Source organism: Procambarus clarkii, chromosome 20, assembly GCF_040958095.1.
Source record: "Procambarus clarkii isolate CNS0578487 chromosome 20, FALCON_Pclarkii_2.0, whole genome shotgun sequence".
Lineage (NCBI taxonomy): Eukaryota > Metazoa > Arthropoda > Malacostraca > Decapoda > Cambaridae > Procambarus > Procambarus clarkii.
Window position 1 is genome coordinate 17,503,227 of NC_091169.1, and position 17,066 is coordinate 17,520,292.

General features: G+C 42.4%; 1 protein-coding gene across 4 annotated transcripts in view; it reads left to right on the forward strand.

Annotated features, from left to right (window-relative positions):
• Nucleotides 1–17,066, forward strand: part of LOC123755258 (putative neural-cadherin 2) — an 872,905-nt gene that overhangs the window by 1,577 nt on the left and 854,262 nt on the right. The gene's annotated exons all lie outside the window — the stretch shown is intronic.

Below are 17,066 nucleotides of genomic sequence, written 5' to 3' on the forward strand. Positions count from 1 at the left end.
GCTGTTAACGTATAATGCTGTGAACGTTTAATGCTGTGAACTTATAATGTTTGAATGTATAATGCTGTGAACGTATAATGCTGTGAACGTATAATGCTGTGAACATATACTGCTGTGAACGTATAATGTTGTGAACGTATAATGCTGTGAACATATAATGCTGTGAACGTATAATGTTGTGACTGTATAATGCTGTGAACGCATACTGCTGTGAACGTATAATGCTGTGAATGTTTAATGATGTGATTGTATAATGCTGTGAACGTTTAATGCTGTGAACGTTTAATGCTGTGAACGTATAATGCTTTGAACGTATTATGCTGTGAACGTATAATGCTGTGAACGTATAATGCTTTGAACGTATTATGCTGTGAACGTTTAATGTCGTGAACGTATAATGTTGTGACTGTATAATGCTGTGAACGTATACTGCTGTGAACGTATAATGCTGTGAACGTATAATGCTGTGGCCGTATAATGCTGTGACCGTATAATGCTGTGAATGTGTAATGCTGTGAACGTATAATGCTGTGAACGTTTAATGCTGTGAATGTTTAGTGTTGTGACCGTATAATGCTGTGAACGTATAATGCTGTGACCATATAATGCTGTGAATGTATAATGTTGTGACCGTATAATGCTGTGAACGTATAATGTTTTGAATGCTGTGAAGATATAATGCTGTGAAGGTATAATGCTATGTACATATAATGCTGTGTACATATAATGTTGTGAACGTATAATGCTTTGAGTGTATAATGTTGTGATCGTATAATGCTGTGAACGCAAAATGCTTTGAGTGTATAATGCTGTGAATGTATAATGCTGTGAATGTAGAATGCTGTGAACATATAATGCTGTGAATGTATAATGTTGTGAACGTATAATGCTTTGAGTGTATAATGCTGTGAATGTATAATGCTGTGAACGTATAATGCTGTGAATGTATAATACTGTGAACGTATAATGCTGTAAATGTATAATGCTGTGAACGTATAATGCTGTGAACATATAATGCTGTGAATGTATAATGCCGTGAACGTATAATGCTGTGAACATATAATGATATGAAAGTATAATGCTGTGAACATTTAATGCTGTGAACATATAATGATGTGAACATATAATGATGTGAACGTATAATGCTGTGAACATATAATGATGTGAACGTATAATGCTGTGAACATATAATGATGTGAACATATAATGCTGTGAACATAATGCTGTTGTGACGATTACATGAGTTGGTAACCTTGATTCTGTTTCCCACCAATGTTAATTAATTGCATTGTTTCTAAGTCATTTGTAATTCCATTTATTACATCAATATGAGAAAAGTGTCCAAAAGTGTTCAAATTCTGATTGTATGTAACAATAGGAGGCGAGCTGTTAGTTTAGCCCATGCACTTGCAACCATGCAAAGCTCTCACCCCCTTTGCAACAAAAGATATTGTATCTGAAACTTTTTACCTAAATAGATAAGATTCTTAAGTGTTTTGCTCAGGACTTTTAAGTCTGGAGAGAGAGAGAGAGGAAATATTTACCGAAATACGTGAATGCAAGCCACAAACACTTCTTCTCTTTTTACGTGACTGATGATAATAGATAAGACTTTTCTGCTTCCTTATTTCGGCGTTCGGGGAAAAATACATTTTCGAGAGAAAGTTTAAATCGTTCCTCCGATAAACTTATTTGTCCACAGATGGCCGGGTGCCAATAGGCTGCTTATCGGGAAAAAATAAGTGTATGTTAGAGATCACAGGATCAGTAAGCCTATTCGTAGGCTTTTACTGCTCCTGTGCTGTTACAATAGCACCAGATGTGTATAGGACTCTGGTCCTATACACATCTAGGACCAGGATAATCCTGTATAGTCAAGCTGGATTAACTTTTTCTCTGTATGCTTAATGTGACAGATCTTCGAAGAGGTGATATTAACACTGTATTGATGGAGTTTTAATTTTTTGTTTTTGAGAAAGACGTTTAGCGTTTCGTGAGTAATTTCATGATTCGTGGCGTTGCTTGGTGGGTGTGTCACACCTCAACACGTTTCTGATTCGTCGTGTGAGCCACACTTCTGCCACATCTTGCTGGATGAGCCACATCTCTGCCACACCGTCTGAACTACACCACAACGCACCAGCCTCCCGTTCCTTTAATCCTTACCAGGCCAGTTCTTCCATTCATTTTCTTTCCGTGAGGACGACAGCACTGTAAACACTTGGACACTCGGGGAATCGAACACCGACCCTGCAAGAAACCAACATGGCTTAGCACTTTCTCCTAATAACTACCATACAGTTGAGTTTTATTCACAGCAACAAAGACTCAGCTGCACAGTAACAGAAAGGACAGAGTGCACAATCAGAAAGCAAACACAGAATGCACAAATAAACCTAATTTTCGGCCACTGAAATACAAAAAACAAAACAAAAAAAAATCGACAGACTCAGCTCTTACAAGTAAACATTATACATCAGTGATGAACAATGTTTAGGTAGAGTAGAGACTGTTTGCATAGCGTTCAAATCACTTGGGCTGGTCGGTACAGCGACAGACTTGCTTCTTGCAGGTCTGCGTTCGAGCCCTGATGACTTGAAGTGCAGCCCGACCTCTTGAGCTGGATGGAAAGGGGAGGAGGAGGGGATATCTCTGAGAGGTAGGGCTTAGCTCCTATGGGTTCTCCCTTATATACTCTAGCAGTTGTACACTGAGGTCAGAGAGAGGATTGTCACTACACCAGAGATGATTCGGCTCTAGAGGGGTCAGACTCTATTCAGGCCTCTATAAGTCGGCAGAGGAAGGGAAGGGGAACCCACACAGACGACTGTATCCACTCCTCCCCAATCAACCTTCCTCGTGCAGGCGACGAGTCACAATAACGTGGCTGAAGTATGTTGACCAATCCACACACAAAAAAATTAAGTGACGACGACGTTTCGGTCCGTCCTGGACCATTCTCAAGTAACAATCAACTTGAGAATGGTCCAGGACGGACCGAAACGTCGTCGTCCCTTCATGTTTCTAGTGTGTGGATTGGTCAACAACCTTCCTCGTCTTCTGTCCATCTTATAGGTTAGACCAAGGGGAGGTTATGAGGTTCGTGTATTCTGTTGTTCCATTAGTTTATATTTGAGATATAATCTTATATTTGATATATAATCTTATATATTGTATTATATTTGAGATATAATATAATATAATAAGATATATATCTGTCGTCGAAGTCGTCAGTCGTATTGGTCACAGTCTCCTGGTCAGTAACTCTAGTTACTTGTGGTCAGTTTATTTAACTGTGACATAAGTGTCAATATGCTAATAATTACTCATGAAAATATATTAATATATAAATCAATGTCCTTTTCAATTTTGAATGATTGTCTTTGAATCCTATACACGACCATCTGGGATTTAATGTCTAAAAGTCATGCAGTTTTCAAAGATGGAGTGAAGGGCACTCTCTCAAGATTACTTATTTGAAGAGGAAGATTTTGCAATAACATATTTCTTATTTGTTACATGTTATCATCAGTTATATTATCATCTTATCATCATTATATTAACTGTTGAACAGAGACGAGTTGCATTCCTTGTCTTAAATGAATAGATGGAGGCAGCTTCTGTCTGTCTTTCCCTCTTACTATCTTCTTGAGGTTATCTTGAGATGATTTCGGGGCTTTTTAGTGTCCCCGCGGCCCGGTCCTCGACCAGGCCTCCACCCCCAGGAAGCAGCCAGTGACAGCTGACTAACACCCAGGTACCTATTTTACTGCTAGGTAACAGGGGGCATCAGGGTGAAAGAAACTCTGCCCAATGTTTCTCGCCGGGGCCTGGGATCGAGCCCAGGACCACAGGATCACAAGTCCAGCGTGCTGTCCGCTCGGCCGACCGGCTCCCTCCCTACTAAGTCTGTGCTTCACCTTATCTTCTATTTTTCTTCATTTTCAGTCTCCTACTCCTCTATTCTACCTCCTCCTTCCTCCATATCACCTATGCACTCCTTCTCCTTTACAGACAGCTCTTCCCTCTAGCTTGTTCTCCTTCACTCTCATTTCCCTCCTCTCAATTTCTCCTCCCCTCCCTTCCCTCCCGCTACATCCTATCCTGTCCTCATATCCCAGCTCCTATCCTCTCATTATATCCCACCCTAACCACTTGGGCTGGACGGTAGAGCGATGGTTTCGCTTCTTGCAGGTCGGCGTTTAATCCCTGACCGACCAACTGATTGGGCACCATTCCTTTCCCCTCCCACTCCCCGTCCCATCCCAAATCCATATCCTGACCCATTCCAAGTGCTACAATGTCGTAATGGTGTGACGCTTTCTCCTGATAGCTCCCAGTTCCTTATATCCCAGCTCTTATCCCACCTTCGTATCCCATCTTTATGCTAGACAATCAAACTGGCTTCGAGTTTTCTCAAAAATTTCATTTCCTTCACCGCGAAAATACACTGTGTCCAGCAATGGCGTCTACCCACCAACGCTGACATTTGAAGTCGAATAAATGGTGATTACACTCGTTACTGAACACTGTGCAAACTGTGGAGTCAGCACGAACTGTCGTTCAAATAATGAGGCTGAAATAGTCGTGTAGAACGACTATAAGTGAGCGAACACGGAGTTAGTGAGTTGGTAATAACGAATGAGTTGGTAATAACGAATAATAATAACGGAGTTGGTAATAACGAATGTTTATTTTTTATTTTTTGTTTGGAGGAACGACAGCATTGTACTCCACTTTTTTTTAAGTAATATGGAATGATTTAAGGAACGATATGTAACTTTTTTTTTTTTGCACTGATATGCATTCAGCGGCAGTCTGTAAGTAGTGGAAAACCATCTGGGATTTTTTGAACGAGGTGATTTGTATCGCTGGTGTCTCGACGTAGTGACTTGAGCCTGTGGTGTCTGGGGTGACAGGAGTGTCTGGTGTCTGGGGTGACAGGAGTGTCTAGTGTCTGGGGGTGACAAGAACGTCTAGTGTCTGGGGGTGACAGAAACGTCTAGTGTCTGGGGGTGACAGGAACATCTAGTGTCTGGGGTGACAGGAACATCTAGTGTCTGGGGGTGACAGAAACGTCAAGTGTCTGGGGGTGACAGGAACATCTAGTGTCTGGGGGTGACAGAAACGTCAAGTGTCTGGGGGTGACAGGAACATCTAGTGTCTGGGGTGACAGGAACGTCTAGTGTCTGGGGGTGACAGGAACATCTAGTGTCTGGGGTGACAGGAACATCTAGTGTCTGGGGGTGACAGAAACGTCAAGTGTCTGGGGGTGACAGGAACATCTAGTGTCTGGGGGTGACAGGAGTGTCTAGTGTCTGGGGGTGACAGGAGTGTCTGGTGTCTGGGGGTGACAGGAACATCTAGTGTCTGGGGGTGACAGAAACGTCAAGTGTCTGGGGGTGACAGGAACATCTAGTGTCTGGGGGTGACAGGAACATCTAGTGTCTGGGGGTGACAGGAGTGTCTAGTGTCTGGGGGTGACAGGAGTGTCTGGTGTCTGGGGGTGACAGGAACATCTAGTGTCTGGGGGTGACAGAAACGTCAAGTGTCTGGGGGTGACAGGAACATCTAGTGTCTGGGGGTGACAGGAACATCTAGTGTCTGGGGGTGACAGAAACGTCAAGTGTCTGGGGGTGACAAGAACATCTAGTGTCTGGGGGTGACAGGAACGTCAAGTGTCTGGGGGTGACAGGAACATCTAGTGTCTGGGGGTGACAAGGACATCTAGTGTCTGGGGGTGACAGGAACGTTTAGTGTCTGAGGGTGACAGGAACGTCTAGTGTCTGGGGGTGACAGGAACATCTAGTGTCTGGGGGTGACAGAAACGTCTAGTGTCTGGGGGTGACAGGAACATCTAGTGTCTGGGGGTGACAGAAACGTCTAGTGTCTGGGGGTGACAGGAACATCTAGTGTCTGGGGGTGACAGAAACGTCTAGTGTCTGGGGGTGACAGAAACGTCTAGTGTCTGGGGGTGACAGGAACATCTAGTGTCTGGGGGTGACAGGAGTGTCTGGTGTCTGGGGGTGACAGGAACATCTAGTGTCTGGGGGTGACAGAAACGTCTAGTGTCTGGGGGTGACAGGAACATCTAGTGTCTGGGGGTGACAGGAACATCTAGTGTCTGGGGGTGACAGGAGTGTCTAGTGTCTGGGGGTGACAGGAGTGTCTAGTGTCTGGGGGTGACAGGAGTGTCTGGTGTCTGGGGGTGACAGGAACATCTAGTGTCTGGGGGTGACAGAAACGTCTAGTGTCTGGGGGTGACAGGAACATCTAGTGTCTGGGGGTGACAGAAACGTCTAGTGTCTGGGGGTGACAGGAACATCTAGTGTCTGGGGGTGACAGAAACGTCTAGTGTCTGGGGGTGACAGGAACATCTAGTGTCTGGGGGTGACAGAAACGTCTAGTGTCTGGGGGTGACAGAAACGTCTAGTGTCTGGGGGTGACAGGAACATCTAGTGTCTGGGGGTGACAGAAACGTCTAGTGTCTGGGGGTGACAGGAACATCTAGTGTCTGGGGGTGACAGAAACGTCTAGTGTCTGGGGGTGACAGGAACATCTAGTGTCTGGGGGTGACAGACACCTCTAATGTCTGGACGAGGTAATCGACAAATCATTAGATGCAAACATGTAAATATTTAATATTTCGAAATTAAACAAACTTAATTCCATCCAAATTCTCGTTTTCTAAACTCTTGAAACTTGAAACTCTTGAAACTCTTGAAACTGAAGCAGACTCAAATTGCCCCAACCAAATGGACTGTTCAAATGCAGCAACTTGTTGCGAGTCTACGCTCGATTCCCGACAGTCGAAATGATTGGCCACTATTCCTTCCCTCTATCAAATCCCTGTCTTCATATCCCTTTCAAGAGCTATATAGGCTTGCTAGCTTCTTGCATGGCCTGTGTTCGATCCCAGATGGTGCAAGTAATTGGGCACTGTTTCTTGACTTTGTCCCTCCTAAAAAAAAAAACATAAAAAAAACATTAAATACAGGTTTCCAGTCGTCCGATCGTAAAGATTTGTTTTTCGTGATTTAATTTCCAATCGGCCATGTGTTTGTCTGTAATTTGTCTCGAAGGAATTAAATTGTAGCATCTTTGTTTTTCCTCGAGATTAAATGACCTGTTTTTATAGTGTCTTTGTTGCCGAGTTTTCTTGCTGGGATTCTCTGTCCTTGCACTCTCATTGTCTGCTGGTTCCTCACACTTACACACTCATTGTCTGCTGGTTCCTCACACTTACACTCTCATTGTCTGCTGGTTCCTCACACACTCATTGTCTGCTGGTTCCTCACACTTACACACTCATTGTCTGCTGGTTCCTCACACTTACACATTCACTGTCTGTTGGGTCCTGACACTTACACACTCACCGTCTGCTGGTTCCTCACACTTACACACTCATTGTCTGCTGGTACCTCACACTTACACACTCATTGTCTGCTGGTTCCTCACACTTACACACTCACTGTCTGCTGCTTCCTCACACTTACAAGTTCAGCATCTAACAGATTCCATCTTTACTTCTCTCCAAGACTCAAGATGTCGTGGAGAATCGTCATATATATATATGTTCCCTCGAGATATAATCTATTTATCAGACTGTGACGAAACCCTTGCATCTCTGAGGCCCCCAGGAACCGGTGTTCTCGCACCAATTATTCCAGCATCTGGTCCCGGATTTATCATTTACACAACGAATTACGAAACCTGTAAATCTTTGCTTAGTCATGGCGGCTTTGTTTACATCTATTAAACTGTTTACAAGTTTCGAAACGCCAGACCCAAAGTTATTTTTGTTATAAATAATCTTGTAGTCCTTCGGAGTTCATAAATTGTTTAATAAATTGAAACTCAGCCGCCACAGTGGAGGGAGGATGTATATGTTTCGTAAATAAGTACGTAAATGCTTGATGTGTCATGGTACTGATGCTTAAAGCAGAGTGTGGCTGACTCAGTTGCCCATCAGATTTCGCAGTCAGCCGGCTGGTTCATTACTTGTAATTATATTCATTTCAATTAAACAGTGTAATGTGGGGTACAGATAAATTACTCTCTCTCTCTCTCTCTCTCTCTCTCTCTCTCTCTCTCTCTCTCTCGCTCTCTCTCTCTCTCTCTCTCTCTCTCTCTCTCTCTCTCTCTCGCTCTCTCTCTCTCTCTCTCTCTCTCTCTCTCTCTCTCTCTCTCTCTCTCTCTCTCTCTCTCTCTCTCTCTCTCTCTCTCTCTCTCTCTCTCTCTCTCTCTCTCACCTGCACTCACAATGATATGTATACATATCTCCAATAGATACGTATATATATGTATGTGTGTGTGTGTGTAAATCACGAAAATAAACACGTGATTAAAAATGTGAGAGTGTCAGACCACGGAGGAAAATTGAAACAGGAATTTCCTTAAGTACTTTCGTATATTAATACATCTTCAGAAGGACAAATCTTGTCCTTCTGAAGATGTATTAATATACGAAAGTACTTAAGGAAATTCCTGTTTCAATTTTCCTCCATGGTCTGACACTGTGATATATATATATATATATATATATATATATATATATATATATATATATATATATATATATATATATATATATATATATATGTCGTACCTAGTAGCCATAACGCACTTCTCAGCCTACTATGCATGGCCCGATTTGCCTAATAAGCCAAGTTTTCTTGAAGTAATATATTTTCTCTAATTTTTTTCTTATGAAATGATAAAGCTACCCATTTCATTCTATATGAGGTCAATTTTTTTTTATTGGAGTTAAAATTAACGTAGATATACGACCGAACCTAACCAACCCTACCTAACCTAACCTAACCTATCTTTATAGGTTAGGTTAAGTTAGGTAGCCGAAAAAGTTAGGTTAGGTATGGTTAGGTAGGTTAGGTAGTCGAAAAACAAATAATTCATGAAAACTTGGCTTATTAGGCAAATCGGGCCTTGTATAGTAGGCTGAGAAGTGCGTTCTGGCTACTAGGTACGACATATATATATATATATATATATATATATATATATATATATATATATATATATATATATATATATATATATATATATATATATATATATATATATATATATATGTCGTACCTAGTAGCCAGAACGCGCTTCTCAGCCTAATATGCAAGGCCCAATTTGCCTAATAAGCCAAGTTTTCATGAAATAATTGTTTTTCGACTACCTAACCTACCTAACCTAACCTAACCTAACTTTTTTCGGCTACCTAACCTAACCTAACCTAACCTATAAAGATAGGTAAGGTTAGGTTAGGTAGGGTTGGTTAGGTTTGGTCATATATCTACGTTAATTTTAACTCAAATAAAAAAAAATTGACCTCATACACAATGAAATGAGTAGCGTTATCATTTCATAAGAAAAAAATTGCAGAAAATATATTAATTCAGGAAAACTTGGGTTATTAGGCAAATCGGGCCTTGCATAGTAGGCTGAAAAGTGCGTTCTGGCTACTAGGTACGACATATATATATATATATATATATATATATATATATATATATATATATATATATATATATATATATATATATATATATATATGTCGTACCTAGTAGCCAGAACGCACTTCTCAGCCTACTATGCAGGGCCCGATTTGCCTAATAAGCCAAGTTTTCATGAATTAATTTTTTTTCGACTACCTAACCTACCTAACCTAACCTAACCTAACTTTTTCTGCTACCTAACCTAACCTAACCTATAAAGATAGGTTAGGTTAGGTTAGGTAGGGTTGGTTAGGTTCGGCCATATATCTACGTTAATTTTAACTCCAATAAAAAAAAATTGACCTCATACATAATGAAATGGGTAGCTTTATCATTTCATAGGAAAAAATTTAGAGAAAATATATTAATTCAGGAAAACTTGGCTTATTAGGCAAATCGGGCCTTGAATAGTAGGCTGAGAAGTGCGTTCTGGCTACTAGGTACGACATATATATATATATATATATATATATATATATATATATATATATATACATGTCGTACCTAATAGCCAGAACGCACTTCTCAGCCTACTATTCAAGGCCCGATTTGCCTAATAAGCCAAGTTTTCATGAATTAATGTTTTTTCGTCTACCTAACCTACCTAACCTAACCTAACCTAGCTTTTTTTGGCTACCTAACCTAACCTTACCTATAAATATAGGTTAGGTTAGGTTAGGTAGGGTTGGTTAGGTTCGGTCATATATCTACGTTAATTTTAACTCCAATAAAAAAAAATTGACCTCATACATAGAGAAAAGGGTTGCTTTATCATTTCATAAGAAAAAAATTATAGTAAATATATTAATTCAGGAAAACTAGGCTTATTAGGCAAATCGGGCCTTGAATAGTAGGCTGAGAAGTGAGTTCTGGCTACTAGGTACGACATATATATATATATATATATATATATATATATATATATATATATATATATATATATTGTGACGATAATCTCCTTCAAGAGATTGAGCCTGCTCTTCCCTCCAAAATTACGTCTTCACAACTATATAAAAGACTATGGAAGAAATGTCCAACAACGACAACAAACACCAGCAAGGCTTGCCAGGGTGAGCAGAAACGTATGCAACCAGCCACCTGTTCGAACTCCAACCACCAAACTACCCGTTGATCGCTACGACTCCGCTGATTGGTCGCCGGTCTGGCTGCACCTGCACTCGCCCCCCAATACTACCCGATGTCTGGGGTCGCCCCAACATCAGTCTTCAGAATGTTCCGTGCTTTCGTAGCCAGCACACCTCCCAGCTAGACTCTAGAGTGTACTGAGAGAGGTGGTGGCTTTAAGCCAATATTCCAGCACCTCCCACTTACTGTTGTATTGCACTTCTTGTTATTTTGCCTTAACGTAATTTTTCATTTTGTCATTTAAGTATTCTTATTATTTTGATTCATTGATTTTATTATAAGAATTTGTTTGTGCATTATTTTCATGTTTTGATTTATTTAACGTCATTAAAATTTCATTGTTAAAGTTTTACTTGTGTTTTGTGTGTCTTCTCCTTACCTTACCACAGACGAAGTTCCAGTTTTTTCTATTTTTTTTTATAACTATGTGACGAGGCCATACCCCTAGCCTTAAACAGCCGAACACCAACGCGTTACCGTCACAAGTTATATGGGGGCCTGTCCGGGAGCCTCACTCAGGTACTGGTGCCAAGTGGTAATTTATGGTAAGCGTATTTAACTTTGTTAACGTAGCTTTACTATTTTTCATTCAATTTCATTTTTTATAAGGTGCGGTGTATTGTGCATTACGAGAGTAACATATAGTGAAGGTGAGACAACTTTGGATTACGTGGTGACTGTAGGCCGCAGTCATACTCTTAATTGGTCATCTCTCCCTCCATGTTATTACTCGTATTTACCATCTATGTCCCTTGAATATTTCTCATTCTGACAGATCATCATATTGGTACCCTGGTACTGTGGTCTGCCCCGGGTCAAGAGTACCCAATCTTCTGCAATCTGACTGTAGGAGGACAAAGAGGGCCATAGTTCCTCTAGCTCGAACTTTAGTTGCTGAATTGGGACCTCAGCAGCAGTTCTCGTCACCAGTTGACACCTCGCACCCCTACACGTCAGTCAGAGATGATGATACATACAACGGTAGGGAATTAGCTTATTTTTTCAGAGCACAAAAGTTCGCTAATTCTGTAAGTATCATATTAAATTCAGTGGGAAAAACTTGCTTTATGTCCTATAGAGACTTGGCAAGGTATGCCTACATTCTTGGACTACCAATTTTACTTTTGAAGCATTTAACTGTTTCATTTGTTTTCGAAACTTTGTTTCATTTGTTAGTAGGATTTTCTTGCCCTTATTCTCTTACATGAGTACCGGGTACAAGATTTCCTGCGCCCTTGATTTAATTTAATCATTTAATATCTTTCACTTAACGTTAATTGTTAAAGATCACACAGGATAGGTGCCAGTTGCCACGTTGTCCTGTTTCTGACATTTCATTATTGAACATTCGTGTACCTTTATTTGCTAATTTCACCATGTTTCGTCTCCAAACTTTCCGTGCAAATCCAGCAGGTGAAATAGGGACTTTGAGTCGTGCCAAGAGGACTGAACTACAAACTCTTGCACATGAGTATCAACTAGAAGTTCCCTACCAAGCCAACAAAAATGACCTACACAACCTGTTGCTGGATTACTATTTAGAGCAAGGTAAGATAGACTCTGAAACTCATGAAACTTACTATATTGCAGAGAAAACTGACTTGGCTACGATGAAACTTAAACTAGAGCTGGCCAAGATTGAACGTGAGCAGCAAAGAGAAGCAGCTGCCATACGAAGGGAAGAGCACGAACGCGAAGCTGCTTTGAGGAGAGACGAACAAGAACGTGAAGCTGCCTTGAGGAGAGACGAACAAGAACGCGAAGCTGCTTTGAGGAGGGAAGAACAAGAACGAGAAATCACCCTCAGAGAACGTGAAGCTGCCTTGAGGAGAGACGAACAAGAACGTGAGGTTGCACTACTCCAGGAGCGGGAACGAGTACAGCTTGAAACCAAACGACGCGAGTTGGAGATGCAACGCGAACATGACAAGCAACAAGCGACTCTGGCTCTAGAGTGTCGTCAACGCGAAATCTCCTTGGAAACTTCACACTTCACTCAACGCCAACAAGCTACTGCCAATCTTCCCGTCAGTTTTAATATATCACATGCAAGTAAGTTAATGCCATACTTTGTAGAAGCAGAAGTTGATGTGTTCTTTACCACCTTTGAAACCCTTGCTAATCAACTCAGTTGGCCTGTCGACCAATGGGCAACACTTCTCAGAGTCCATCTTACAGGTAGAGCTGCAGTCACACTCAGTACTTTGGCGTCTGAGAATGACTACTACACTTTGAAACAAGCAGTGTTGGACGCCTACCTCCTCTCTACTGAAAGTTATAGAAGGAAATTCCGTGACCACCTGAAGGCAAGTACCACTACCTTCCTCGAGTTTGCTAACACGAAACGGAGGTATTTCATGAAATGGCTGGAAGCAGCACATGTCTCTACTTTTACAGAACTCGTCAACCTGATGCTTGTTGAAGAATTCTTGAGACGTGTGCCGCCTCCTGTCCGCCTCTACTTAGCAGATAAAGAAGAAACCGACTACCTGAAGTGTGCTAAGTCGGCTGACACTTACAGCCTCATCCACCGGCTGACACCTGAACCATCCTCCAGTAAGAAGTCGTGGTACAGTTACGAGAAGGTGAGCCCCGATCAAGCTGGTTCACAACTGTACTGCAAGTATTGTAGACTCTATGGACATACCATAGACAAGTGTGGTAAGTCTCAATACAAGGGATCCACTGACCAACAACGACCCAAACCAACTCCTCCTAAGTCCGGTAAGCCTGTGATGAATGTTGGTGTTGATGTTAATGATCTTTCTCTTTTCAGTAACCACCTGTATACTGGAACTGTCTCTGCCAACGGTTCAAATCCGGAGGGACGTTTCAAATTGAAGATCTTGAGGGACACAGCGGCTCTACAATCGATCATCTTGAAGTCGGCTGTGCCCAACATAGTCTACACCGGGGAAACGGTCTTCATCACTGACCTCACTGCTACTACTCCATACCCTCTCGCCAGAGTCCACCTGGATTGTCCCTACGTGAACGGGGAAGTCCAAGTCGCCGTCAGGGAAAAGCCTTTTCCCATGCCTGGAGTGCAACTTCTCCTAGGCAACGACTTGGCAGAAGACCTGCAACCAACCAACCTGATCGTCATGGACAAACCCCAGGTGTGTAACTCTGTGCCAAGTAACCCTATTCTCGAGTATGTTCCAGCAGAGGTTCAAGAGAGTGATGAAGTTTCTCCTCCGGTTCTCGTGACCACCCGTGCACAAGCCGCACGTCCACAGCCAGCTGACTCTACTGCTACCGCTGTCCCTCAAGACCCTCAGAAACTACCCCCGCATCTGACCAAGTTGGAGTTCCGTAAGTTGCAGAGGGAAGATCTTACTTTAACACCATTGTTTTTCCAGGCTGAGACTCAACCCGACAGTATTCCTGGGTTCTTCCTAGAGAACGACTTGCTCTACCGCCGATATAGACCCAGTAAACTGAAGGAGGAGGACGATTGGGCCAACACCGAACAACTTGTGATTCCCACCAGCCTGCGGCCCACTATTCTACACCTGGCCCACGGATCATTCTCCCACTACGGCTTCAACAAGACTTACCATGGGATTCGTCAAGACTACTACTGGCCAGGTATGGTAAACAACGTCAAACAGTACGTAAAACAGTGTCATACATGTCAGATGGCAGGCAAACCGAACGTCTCCATTCCCAGAGCACCACTGATTCCCATACAGGTGCCTGCGGAACCTTTCCACAGACTCATAATAGACTGTGTTGGTCCTTTACCTCGGACCAGTTCAGGTAACGCCTACATCCTAACCATCCTGTGTCCTACCACCAGATTTCCCATAGCAGTTCCAGTGAAGAACATCACGGCTGCTACGGTTATCAAACATCTACTGAAGATCTTCACTCAATACGGATTTCCCAGGGAGATTCAAAGTGACTGTGGCACCAACTTCACCAGTGATCTCTTCAAAAGAACACTGGAGGAGTTCAACATCAAACAGGTATTGTCCAGCCCCTATCATCCTGCTTCACAGGGTTCTCTTGAACGTAGTCATCAGACCATCAAAGCACTCTTGAAAAAGTTTTGTAGTGAAACCTCAAAGGATTGGGATAAGCAGATTGACCTAATAATGTGTATTTTCAGAAGTCTCCCCAATGAGTCCCTAGGAGTATCTCCTTATGAGATGCTCTACGGCCGTAAGTGCCGTACTCCCCTTAAGGCTTTCAAAGACTCTCTCAGAGATGCCACCTTCAGTGAGCATCAGAATGTGCCCCAGTTTCTTCAAAACCTTCAACACATTCTAGAGAGAGTCCACCGCTTTGCTCATGATAATCTATTGAAAGCCCAGGTGAGAATGAAGACTCATTACGACCAGACCAGCAAAGTAAGAAAATTCAAGCCGGGAGACTTCGTCCTTGCTTATTTCCCTATCCCAGGTTCACCTTTACAAAACAAATTTTCAGGACCCTACTGCGTCAAAGAGTGCAGAAACAACAACGCATACGTCATAGAGACTCCAGATAGGCGGCGGAAGACCCAGCTGTGCCACGTCAACCTCCTGAAGCAATATAATGGTACTCCTCCCACTGTCTTGACTAATTATTCCACATTCACAGAACCCTACATCCACAGTGAGACCATCCCGGCTTCTTCTCCCGAAAGCACTGACAAGGAGTCGGCGCCTTCTAATTCCAAAATCCTTAATGATCTTCCCAAATGCTTTCAGGATAATACTCGTGCTCCTATGCCCTCTTCTAATTCCACTCTCACCTCGTCAGATAAGCCCTTCATCCTCCATGTCGACGCCAATGGTACCGACGTGGGTGGTGTCGTGATGCAGCAACGAGGCGAGAAGAATACACTTGTCAGCGACTACTGCTACAAGGATCTACGGAACAATTGGCAAGGAGCTACTCTTCCTCATCCTGAAGCTTCAGCACTTCACTCCACACCTGAAACGTGCTCGGTCCACCATCAATACGGACCACACCACCCTACACCTCCTGCAGCACGCCCACTTCTCATCTCAACGTCTTCTACTATGGGCTTGCTAACTGCAGAAATTCAACCTGGAGACACACTATACCAAGAGTCTGACAACATCTTAGCCCATACCCTCTCCAGAGTTTATGAAGTAGAAGCAACTCCATCTATTACTCCACCACATAACGACGTACTTCTTCCAGAACCGCAGGCTTCGGGGGAGAGTTGTGACGATAATCTCCTTCAAGAGATTGAGCCTGCTCTTCCCTCCAAAATTACGTCTTCACAACTATATAAAAGACTATGGAAGAAATGTCCAACAACGACAACAAACACCAGCAAGGCTTGCCAGGGTGAGCAGAAACGTATGCAACCAGCCACCTGTTCGAACTCCAACCACCAAACTACCCGTTGATCGCTACGACTCCGCTGATTGGTCGCCGGTCTGGCTGCACCTGCACTCGCCCCCCAATACTACCCGATGTCTGGGGTCGCCCCAACATCAGTCTTCAGAATGTTCCGTGCTTTCGTAGCCAGCACACCTCCCAGCTAGACTCTAGAGTGTACTGAGAGAGGTGGTGGCTTTAAGCCAATATTCCAGCACCTCCCACTTACTGTTGTATTGCACTTCTTGTTATTTTGCCTTAACGTAATTTTTCATTTTGTCATTTAAGTATTCTTATTATTTTGATTCATTGATTTTATTATAAGAATTTGTTTGTGCATTATTTTCATGTTTTGATTTATTTAACGTCATTAAAATTTCATTGTTAAAGTTTTACTTGTGTTTTGTGTGTCTTCTCCTTACCTTACCACAGACGAAGTTCCAGTTTTTTCTATTTTTTTTTATAACTATGTGACGAGGCCATACCCCTAGCCTTAAACAGCCGAACACCAACGCGTTACCGTCACAATATATATATATATATATATATATATATATATATATATATATATATATATATTTATACATGTCTCCCTACATACATACACATACACTCTCGTATGAATACTGCATAATAATTAGGTTTAGGTGACAAGAGGTGCCATCAGTGAGGGGCGGGCGTAATTATTAAAGAGATGGACCTACTAAGAGCCTCACCTGTGTCAGGTAATTAAGGGATTGATTCTCACAGGAAAATTATTAAAGCCACGTGTCCTACTGTGTACCTTGATCCCATCATCGTGGCCTGGCACAAGGTATTGAATTCCACAAGAATATTAATGTGGGTGAATTGAATTTTCAGGAAATAATGCTTGATAGAGGGAGGCTCTGTTTCATGCTGGGGTCGACGTTCGATTCCCGATGGTCCAAGGGGTTCAGGATCATGTCCTTTAACCTTTCTCATGTCCAGGCTTCACGTCCTCATATGCCAGCTTCTTGTCCTTATATCCCAGCTCCTTGTCCTCATATTCCAGCTCCTTGTCCTCCTATGCCAGTTCCTCGTCCTCATATA